At 39.9% G+C, this 10,580-nt stretch overlaps 1 pseudogene; it reads left to right on the top strand.

The window, feature by feature from the left end:
- Window positions 1-259: 259 nt before the first annotated feature.
- Window positions 260-2,090, top strand: LOC102489502 (NEDD8-activating enzyme E1 catalytic subunit-like; annotated as a pseudogene).
- Window positions 2,091-10,580: the final 8,490 nt, after the last annotated feature.

Genomic DNA, 10,580 nt, shown 5'->3' with positions numbered 1-10,580 from the left:
ATTGTTATATATTACTAGTAAGACTAATAAATGTAGATAATGTTAACCAACAATGAAACAGTTGAAAAGCTTGACCATTTCTTTTTTCTTGGCATAAAGATTTCTTAGAGTTCTTTGTTATTACATGTTCAAGACAGTGCCTAAGACATTGAGTCCTTAGTAGTAAGTCCTTAGTAATAAACCTCTAGTCGCTGTTTTGTCACCAACAGTCCTGTCCAAAATGAGGCTCAAGAACAATATGGCAGACGGCTAGGAGCCAATGGCTGTTGATGGTGTAAAGAAGTTTCTTGAGTGATCTGGACCCTTCATACACCCTGATTTTGAAACAGGCACTGACTCTCTCTGGCTTTTGTTAGATATATCCAAAGTTCTGGTCATCAGAGCCAGAGGCTTAGGATGTGAGCTCCTCAAAAATCTGGCATCGTCTGGTTTTAGATAGATTCACGTTATAGGCATAGGCACTAGAGATGTTTCCATTCTAAACAGGCAGTTTCTATTTAGGCCTAAAGATGTTCGAAGACCTGGGAACCAGCAGTTAGCGTAATGGCTACGTCGCTGGACTCCCACGTAGTTGACCGCAGTTCGCGTCCTGGACCCGGTGGCTTAAAACTCACGCAGGGCGCATGTGTGTGCGTGCCCAAGATCCCAAGAGGAGAATGTAGGAGAAGGGATTGAGGCGTGACCATCCCCCCTGGGGAGTGATTTCTTACTTTCTATCTCTCTGTCTCTCTCTGTCTGTCTGGCAAGTGCACGCACCCTATAGCGAAAAACCTCTCAAAAAAAAAAAAAAAATGGTGTTCGAAGACCTAAGGTTGAAGTTGCTGCAGAATTTCTAAATGACAGTTCCTAATTGCAGTGTATGTAGTTCTACATTTCAACAAAAGTCAAGATGTTACCGACACTTTCTATCAACAGTTTCATATTATTGTACATGGGCTGAACTCTATCATAGCCAGAAGATGGATAAACGGCATGCTGCTGTCTCTTCTAAATTAGGAAGATGGTGTGTTAGGTCCAAGCTCCATTGTCCCTTTGATAGATGGTGGGACAGAAGCTTCGAAAGGAAATGCCCAGCTGATTCTGTCTGGACTGGCTGCTTGTACTGAATGCGCACTGGAACTCTATCAACCATAGGCAAATCTTCCCATGTGCGCCATCGCGACTACGCACAGGCTCCAGAACACTGTATTGCGTTTGTAAGGATGCTGCAGTGGCCTAAGAAGCAACCTTTTGGAGGAGTTCCATTAGATGGAAATGATCCTGAACATATTCAGGAGGTTTTTAAAAATCTGTAGAGAGAGCATCAAGTATAGTATTAGAAGTATAGCATACAGACTCGCTGAAGGAGTAGTAAAACGAATCATTCCCCAAGTAGCTCTCACAAACACATCATTGCAGCTGTGTATGCCACCGAGGTTTTTCAAATAGCTACAAGTGTCGGGACCAGGAGATGGCATCATGATTACGTCACTGGCCTCCCATGTGGTCCACTGCAGTTCGAGTACTGGACCTGGCAACTTAAAACTTACGCCAGGCATGCATGTGTTTGTGCCCCAAATCCTGAGAGGACACTGGAGGAGAAGGGATTGCAGTGTAGCCATCCCCCTGGGGAGGGGGTGATTTCTCACTTTCTGTTTCTCTGTCTGTCTGTCTCTCCAGCAAGTGCACACACCCTATAGCAAAAATCTCTCCCCCCCAAAATAGCCACTAGTATATACATTCCCCTTAATCGTTTCTTGGTATTCAGTGACGTAGATGGGCTGCCCACATACACATCTGAAGCAGAGAGAAAGAACTTCCCAGCTTGTAGTCAGAGTCCGGAAAATACTGGGTCTTCTCCATCAGCTGACCTACAGGAGGTTTGGGGTTATCGAACAACAGTGCTTCTCTGCAGATGAAATCTCCAGCCATCACATCATCCAAGGGAAAAACAGAACACTTTATTTGCAGTCAGTAACCTCTACTGAAGAATGAACAAGGTCACATCAAAGACGTGAAAAGAATTGGGACTCCTTGATGGACAAGAACTGGTGGTTGCCGATATCACCATACCACAGACTGTCCTGTTCTAACTTCATTTTACTTCCTAAGGAAAACAAATCTGAACGAACTAGAAAACGCATGGAAGTAATACACTCCATGGATGCTAAGACATTTTAATGGATGTCATTTTTCGCATTAGCTTGGTGGACTTTGACTTCTTACTTAATGAAGCACTGTTTTCTTTTTTCTTTTTTTTCTTTTCTTTTTTTGGAGAGGTTTTTGCTATAGGGCGTGTGCACTCACCAGAAAGAGACAGAGAGACAGAAAGTGAGAAATCACCCCCAGGGGGGATGGCCACGCCACAATCCCTTCTCCTCCAGTCTCCTCTTGGGATCTTGGGCACACACACACACACGTGCCCGGCGTGAGTTTAAGCCACCGGGTCCGGGACTCGAACCACAGTTGACTATGTGGGAGTCCAGCGACATAGCCATTACGTCAACTGCTGGTCCCATGAATCACTGTTTTCTGTAACTCTCCCTTGAAGACAGAATTTTGGGGTTGAAACTCACAAACATTTTTATTAGTAAGATGGGAACTAATGCCTGCAGAGAGAGACTATAAACAAGGTTCTTTTAGAGGAGGAGGTAAATACCCTCTCGTGGGTGAATTCTGATATTATGGTCAACGAGCGCATTCCTCAGCTTTCATTGGAGCACCCACGTATGCAAAAGATGTCCCTTTAGAAAAACTAGGAATTAAGTTCAAAATAACATTAAATACTCAACCTGACATCTAATGTATGTTGAACATGAACTGTTTATTGATTTAATATTCATTTAAGTGTGGCTATGCCAATGAGTATGAATTACTGCAGAATTTATTTTGTCCATAATAATATGTGTGCAAGACAACGGGGGAATATTTTCATGTGTTTATTTGCAGTGCCAGTATGCACAATGTTAAAGCCAAGACATGGCTGTTTAAAAAATTGAAACAAAACAAAAGGCCTGTGCTCTCTCTTTGTACATAAGTCGCCCAATCAGTGCTTAACACTCTCACTGTGATCCTGGCTTCTGTTTCTTAATGTCATAGGCAGTTCTAAACCTTTGCTTAAAAGGAAACAGAAATATCTGAGTGTGATAACCAATGATAGCTTCTATAAGTACCATTTTTATTATCTTCTTTACATTTATATCTTTTTTTTCATAAGACGTGTACCGTTTTTTAGATAGACACGGTGTGTGCACCTGTAATCCCAGCTACTCAGAAGGCTGGGGTAGGACTTCACAATTCAAGGCCAGCCTGGGCGACATAAGGAGATCCTGTCTTTAAAACAAACAATAAAAACAATAGCAAACACACAAAACAAAGTAAAAAAGGCCCCGCTGCACTGGCACAAAGTGGGGTTGCTTAGGAGGCTAGAAGCCGTGTGAGAGGCCCTGCTTTGTTCCTTGGTCAAGGAGTTACTTCATCTCCAGGTGTCAGACAGACAAAGTTATTTCATTGATATCCATTCTAGAGGGGCTTTGCTGACCCCACTCTCTCTATTTCTCTTTCCATCTTTCCCGTTCATGGAAAAAATAAACTTTAAAAACATATATGATCTAGACATTCCATTTCTAAATATTTACCCCCTCCCCCCAAAATATAAAAGTATGTTTATACCAAGCTTGTACCCAAATGTTCATAGCAGCTTTATTTGCAATGGTTGTACCTTGGAAACAAGTCTACATACCAACAGCAAGAAATCGCGGTATAGTCATACAATGGAATGCTACTTGGCACCAAAAGTAATGAATAATTGTTACACAACATAAATGAATGTATCTGAAAATAATCAAGCTGAGTGAAAGAAAGACCAGAAGAGAGAGAGAGAGAGAATATATCGTTTACTTTCTTGTATCAGGGATCTTCAAAAAGTGTATGGAAAAGGCATATGAAAAAGATCTATACCTGGATTTTGAAAAATTTTTGCAATGAAGTATACTCATACATTAGTTCCATCTGTTCACATATTTTTCAAAGTCTCCTTGTATATTAAATTCTAGGAAAAGTGAACTAATACGTAATGATCAGGACAGCCTCAGAGATGGTGAGGACATGGAAGACAGAAGTGAGTAGGAGGAATTCCGAAGAAGCTTAAGGAAACTTAGCAGAGATGGGTGTTTAGTACCTTGAGTGTAAGTGGGGGGCTGCCTGGGCGTTTTCACTACACACTTTAGATATGTGTGCTGACACGTCAGTTACATCTCAGTGAAGCTGTTTGACGATGAAAAATTTACAAATAAGTAAGCATACTTTAAAAAACGGTGTTACTTCTTTTTGTCTCTTTTCAACTAAAGATAGAAGACACAAAGAGAGAGAAAGGGAGAGAGAGAGAAACCGGTGTATTTGACAAGGTATATGACAAGGCCATGTCACCTCCTCCTGCCCCAGCCTCCTGGTGAGCTAGGATTTAGTTATGCTCAGCAACATGTGTGTCAATTGACCAAGGAACAAAGCAGGGCCTCTCACATGGCTTCTAGCCTCCTAAGTAACCCCACTTTGTGCCAGTGCAGCGGGGCCTTTTTTACTTTGTTTCGTTTGTTTGCTATTGTTTTTGTTGTTTGTTTTAAAGACAGGATCTCCTTATGTCGCCCAGGCTGGCCTTGAATTGTGAAGTCCTACCCCAGCCTTCTGAGTAGCTGGGATTACAGGTGCACACACCATATCTAGCTAAAAAACGGTACACTTCTTATGAAAAAAAGATACAAATGTAAAGAAGATAATAAAAATGGTACTTATAGAAGCTATCATTGGTTATCAAACTCAAAAATTTCCGTTTCATCAAACTGACTAAAATAAGCACAAGTTGGGACCAGCAGTTAGTGTAATGGCTGTGTCACTGGACTCCCATGTAGTTGATCACAGTTCAAGTCCCGGACCCAGTGGCTTAAACTCATGCCGGGTGCATGTGCGTGTGTGCCCAGGATCCTGAGAGGCGAATGGAGAAGGGGTTGCAGCGTGGCCATCCCCCCTGGGGGGTGATTTCTGTGTCTCTGTCTCTCTGTCTTTCTGGAGAGTGCACGTACCCTGTAGTAAAAACCTCTCCTAAATAAATAAATAAACAAATAAATAGCACAAGTTAATTTCAATGTATTGGGAAAGAATTTTTCCTGTACATCTAAATGCTAAAAGCCTCTCAGTATTAATGACTAAAGGTATAAATAATTAGAAAACTTTATTTAAATGTGCTTCTTCTTCCCCAACACTGAATTTAATTAACTTCACATAATACATAAAGTGGTAAATGGTAAAGAATTAAACGTTGGATCTACATGATTGTATTAAATATATCAAATTTGAAATTAATTTTTTTCAATCTTATTTATCCATTTTTATACTATCCCATTACCACCTAAACTTTCTCTCCCCTTCTTCTGCCCCTTCCCATTTTGCACTTTTTTCATTTCTGATTTTTAACCTAATTTTCTTCTCTTTTTTTTTTGCATTTTTTATTCCTCTTTATTTTTATGTTTTTAAATAATTATTAATTTATTTCATCTATTATTGTTATTATTATTGCATTTTAGTTTGCTCTAGGGCACATGCACTCACCAAATAGAGACAGAAAGAGAGAGGGAAAGTGAGAAAGCAAGCTGCCAGGTCCAGGACTCAAACTGCCGTTGGCCACGTGGGAGTCCAGCACCCCAACCACCATGTCAACTGCCAGCCCCCATCCGTTTATACTTTATTCATTGTTGCTCCTTTTGTTTATTACTTCTATTGGAAAAATAATAATTAAATTAACTGTGAGTCGATTGTTTTCTTTTTCCCAGAAAGAAAAAATAAAAGGTTTCATTCATTTTCAAACTCAAAATTAAAAAGCATAAAACTCAACCAAGCAACTATAAAGTATAGACTTCAACAAGGATAGAAGACACAGAAACATTCAGAGACCTACAGACCAACCGTAGGAGAAAATGTAAAAGGCAGGCGGTCAAGGAGGATGAGAAGAAGGGGACAGGTGAGGTTCCCTGAGAAAAGTCAGTCGGTGTAGCTCTTAAAGTCCAACTGCCAAGACACCTTTGTGAATTATTTAGCTCTCTTATTTAGAACATTCTTTTCTAATAGTTGTAGCAAGTTCCCCTAGAAGTGCCTAGGTCACCCTCTCTTTGCGCTTGGAAATATGGTCATCTCATTTTACGGCACGTTAAAACAAAGTGTAACATCAATCCTGATTTATTTTTTGAGTCATTTTTGCAATGATCAGATGGCGTTTTTTCTTATTTTGCTTTTTATTGAGGGAAGTGGCATTTATTCCAAGTAATGGGTATTTTTGAAAACCTTCACACACCCCAAAGCATGAATCACTCTATCATTCTTTGCCTATTTTTTAAATGAATAGAAGCCTTTTCATCAAATGAAACAAATGATTTGGGATTGAAAGGAGACCACAGGCCTGAAGCCAGAAGACACTACCAGTCTCAATGTCATATGTAAGAAAAGAAAAGCTAAAGGCTAAGGTTCATCTCGCGGGCAGAAGTTCCCCCGTGTGCTGTGATCCACAGGGCTCAGCTGTCGGCAGGAACACAGCAGTACAGAAGGGGACGAGCAGGATGGCTCACAGGGGAGGAGGTGCTCCCACAGCTCGTCCTCCCCTCTCCCATGGCCCACTCCTACTCCTGGTGGAAATTTCATCAACATTAATATCATCAAACCAAATGCGAAGAGCGGGTGTAGCCCAAGAAAAAATCCTGCATTTAGAGCAAAACTTTCAGATCAGGAATTAACACCTGACAACTCAGGAGTAAAAAAAATGTGTAGCTATTTACATTGTCTGTGAGTTGAGCATAAAGTAGCGATCACGACCATCCCCAGCAGGTGTCAGCTCTAGAGAGTTTGCAGGTAAAGCATTAAACTTAGGGATGATTGGCTGGTCAGATTTTACTGGTGTTACATCACCTCGGCAGAGCTGAAATAATAGCTAGTACTAAGACAGCCAGAAAGAAAATACAGTTTACTGGGTTTTCAAAATGAAACGCAATCCCATAAAGCACAAGCCTATGCTTGGTCAACCGGAAAAAGCCTTTCAGCAATACTAAGAAAATAAACTTGTAGAATTGCAGTGCCGTTCAGCACGTCCTAGAATAGTTTTATTGAATGGTAACTTTTTCAACATTTAAGTATAATTTTTGGTGGAGAGTTGTGAAGCCCACATGAATGAATGAGTCTCTATCGTGTTCTTGTCATTTGTTGGCATACCTGTGACCCTGATATTGCAGGGATAATGTTCATTTTCAAAAGGTTTTGAATGACCTTCTCCCCTTTCCCTCTTGATCTCCATGACACATCATCATTCTGGCTCTCGTATCTTTATAAGCACTCCTACGAGTACATCTTTCATAGCTTCCTTCTCTCTTTTACAGCTCAAGACTGTACATGAAGCTCAGAAAGAAACTAAGACCAGGGGAGGAGGACGAGATGCACACGATCAAGTCCATGGGAAAGCCAGAATCCAGAAAAGCTGGTGTATGCAAATTCTGGAGGCTAGAACAAGGCTAAATGTTCATTTTATTAAGAATTATTTTATTTAACTTTATTTATGTACGTATTTATTATTTACTTTAATTTTGACCAGAGAGGGGCAGAGCAAGCCAGAAAAGAGAAAGAGGCAAAGTGAGAAAGCAAGCCACCAGGTCCAGGACTCGAATTGCAGTTGGCCAATTTGAGAGTTTAACAAGAATTGAAAAAGGAGGGTGCTATGGTTTGAGTACCTCCCCCAAATGCATGTGCTAAGATTTGACAGTGATGGGATTAAGGTGGTAAGGCATTGGCGCAACTATATGTTGAAAGGTGGGGGGGACTTTTCGTGGCGATGAGGGCTAAGTTCACTGGCATGAGGCCCCCATGATTGTCTCCTGATGGGTTTATAAGAAGAGGAAATGAAACCAGAACAGAGACAGGTGGACACGGATGCACAAGCTCCTGCCCTCCACCATGCTGCAACGCGGCCAGAACATCCTCACCAGGTGTGGCCTGGGCCTGGAACTCCAAACTACGAGCTGCATAAACCTCTATCACTATATATTACGCAGACACAGGCATTTTCTGCTATTAGCAACAAATAGACTAGGACAAAAGGTAAGATGGGTAGTCAAAACACCTGAGGAAAAATGAAGTTATAATATGTGAGTGTGCTTGAATAAATTATGAGTCCAGGTGGATAAAGGACTTCTCCGATCAGTTCTCAGCCCTCTGTCCTTATTTCATAAACTCTGTCTTCATGAGCTCACCTAGTTACTGTTTTAATCCCTACCCGGACTCATGACTTAATACATAGTCCTCTCTTCATAGTCCTCTGTTAAAGCTAACTTTTCTTTATCTCCATTAGAAAATAGACAAAATGTTTTAAAACTAAATGTGTCATCTTTCTTCCTAAATTAATCTCTCATGTCTACTTTTCTCTTCCAGTCAGTAATATTACCATTGTGAATTCCATTCCCCAGATTCAATTTTGTTTTTTGTTTTTTTTTTTTTTCCAAAATAACTCTGATTTCTGGCTTGTCTTTTCGATTTCCATGTTCATGGACCTCAGCAAGGCCTCCCTTCCCATGCTTCTAGGTAATATGTGGCCTCCAGGTCAACACCTCCAGCTCTGGTTTCTCTCCCCACCCAAATTCGCACATAGGCACAAACTAACCCTGAGAAAACAGCAACTTTCGTTATCGTTTTTATTCCCTTGTCCAAGAGCAGCCCGACACGATCAGAATTTTCATGTATAATCCGGTACATTCCATAATGTGTATAATTCTGCCTCCATCCTTCTATAGCCCATATTGTGTTTGCGAAGAGCCTTGCTGTCCTCACTTACACAGTGGCTATTTCTACCTTCCTCATATTGTTATGCTACTGCTCCAGCCCAGACTTCACTTTTTCCTCTAATTCCCTCAATGATGTAAGTCCTTCATGGGTCAACTCATGACACATCTATTCTTTTTTTTACTTTTTTTTTTTGAGCATTAATGAGACCTGTTTTTTTTAATAAGAGAGTTTAGGACACACAAATAATAATAAAGAGTAATATAACATTTCAAAGAACTTTTACATATTTCATGTTAAAGCAATAACACTTTTGTAAACTTACTTATCATATTGGTTTTTCCTTTTTTAAATTAATTCATTAATTAATTTTTACGTTTTTCCACAAACATTTACTTTACATATCAAGAAAAAGTTTTGCTCATACTCTATAGTTCTTGACAGTTAATAAACAACTTTCAAAATTTCAAAATACTGAATTTTAAAAATAATGTTCAAAATATTTCTGGGGGATCAGCAGTTAGCGTAATGGCTATGTCGCTGGACTCCCACGTAGTTGACCGTGGTTCGAGTCCTGGACCCGGTGGCTTAAACTCACGCTGGGCGTGTGTGTGTGCGTGCCCAAGATCCCGAGAGGAGAATGGAGGAGAAGGGATCACGGCATGGCCAGGCGGTGATTTCTCACTTTCTGTCTCTCTGTCTCTGTCTGGCGAGTACACACACACTATAGCAAAAAACCTCTAAAAATATATATATATTTCTTATAATTTTGTGTAATTTTGTTTGTGACTCTATAACAACAGAAACAGTATGGTTTTAAACATTTTTGAGAAAATATTTACATGTCAACTACTCAAATTGTTGACAAACAAATGCCCAGCACACTAGTCACACATAAACCTTCTCAATTCAGCATTGCCTACCAAGTATTCTGTGATATACCGTCTGCTAGCAAAGATCAGTCTCTTTTTTTTTCCTTCAAAGTTTCTCTCAAGATAATCTTCTGGTGTAGTCGCTCTTTTGCAATCTCTACCGATTACAATGCTGGGTTGGAAAAGTCCAGGTTATTTTATGTTATAAATTCTTCCATATATCTTCTCTAATCTTCTCTGTCAGGCAGAACTATTTATGGCCTTCTGCCACAAAATAAGAATACTCCCAAATATTTCCTATTCAAGAGGGGTCAGGAAGGAAGAAAAGTTTGTATTTCCACTTAAAGAAACAAACAAGAAAAAATATTTTAACAAATTGCTGAACCTATCAACAACTCAAAAGAAAGTAAAATGTTTAAATTGGGAAAACAAAGCCTAGTAAAAAAATTAGTAATGTTTTATTCAAAAGTCAAAAAATTCTATTTTGCCAGTTCACTCATATGTTCATACTCTCTTCTGTTGGATATGCAGTCTTGCCATGGTCCAATCTTTCTGCTGGAAATTAACATTCAGCACTGTTATTGCTATTTCTTGTCCCCAGCATTAAATTGGTCATTTTCTTGGTTGCCTTCTGTATGTGTCTTTAGTTTTCCTGGTTGAACACCCCTTTCAGAACCTCTTGAAGAGTGGGTCTGCTACTGGCAAATTCTTTCAGGTCTTGTTTATCTGAGAATGTTTTTATTCTTTCCTTCCATTTGAAAGATAATCTTGCCGGGTATAGTATTCTTGGTTGAAACTGTTTTTCACTTAACACTTTGAATATATGTTCCCATTCTTTCCTTGCTCGCATTGTTTCTGATGAGAGTTCTGAGGCTAGCCTGATGGGATAACCTTTGTAAGTAACCTGGCGTTTCTCTCTTG

This window comes from Tupaia chinensis, unplaced genomic scaffold (assembly GCF_000334495.1).
Source record: "Tupaia chinensis unplaced genomic scaffold, TupChi_1.0 Scaffold145057_1, whole genome shotgun sequence".
NCBI classification, from domain to species: Eukaryota; Metazoa; Chordata; class Mammalia; order Scandentia; family Tupaiidae; genus Tupaia; species Tupaia belangeri.
Note: the sequence above shows the minus strand (reverse complement) of the source record. Positions and strands in the feature narration are given on the sequence as shown.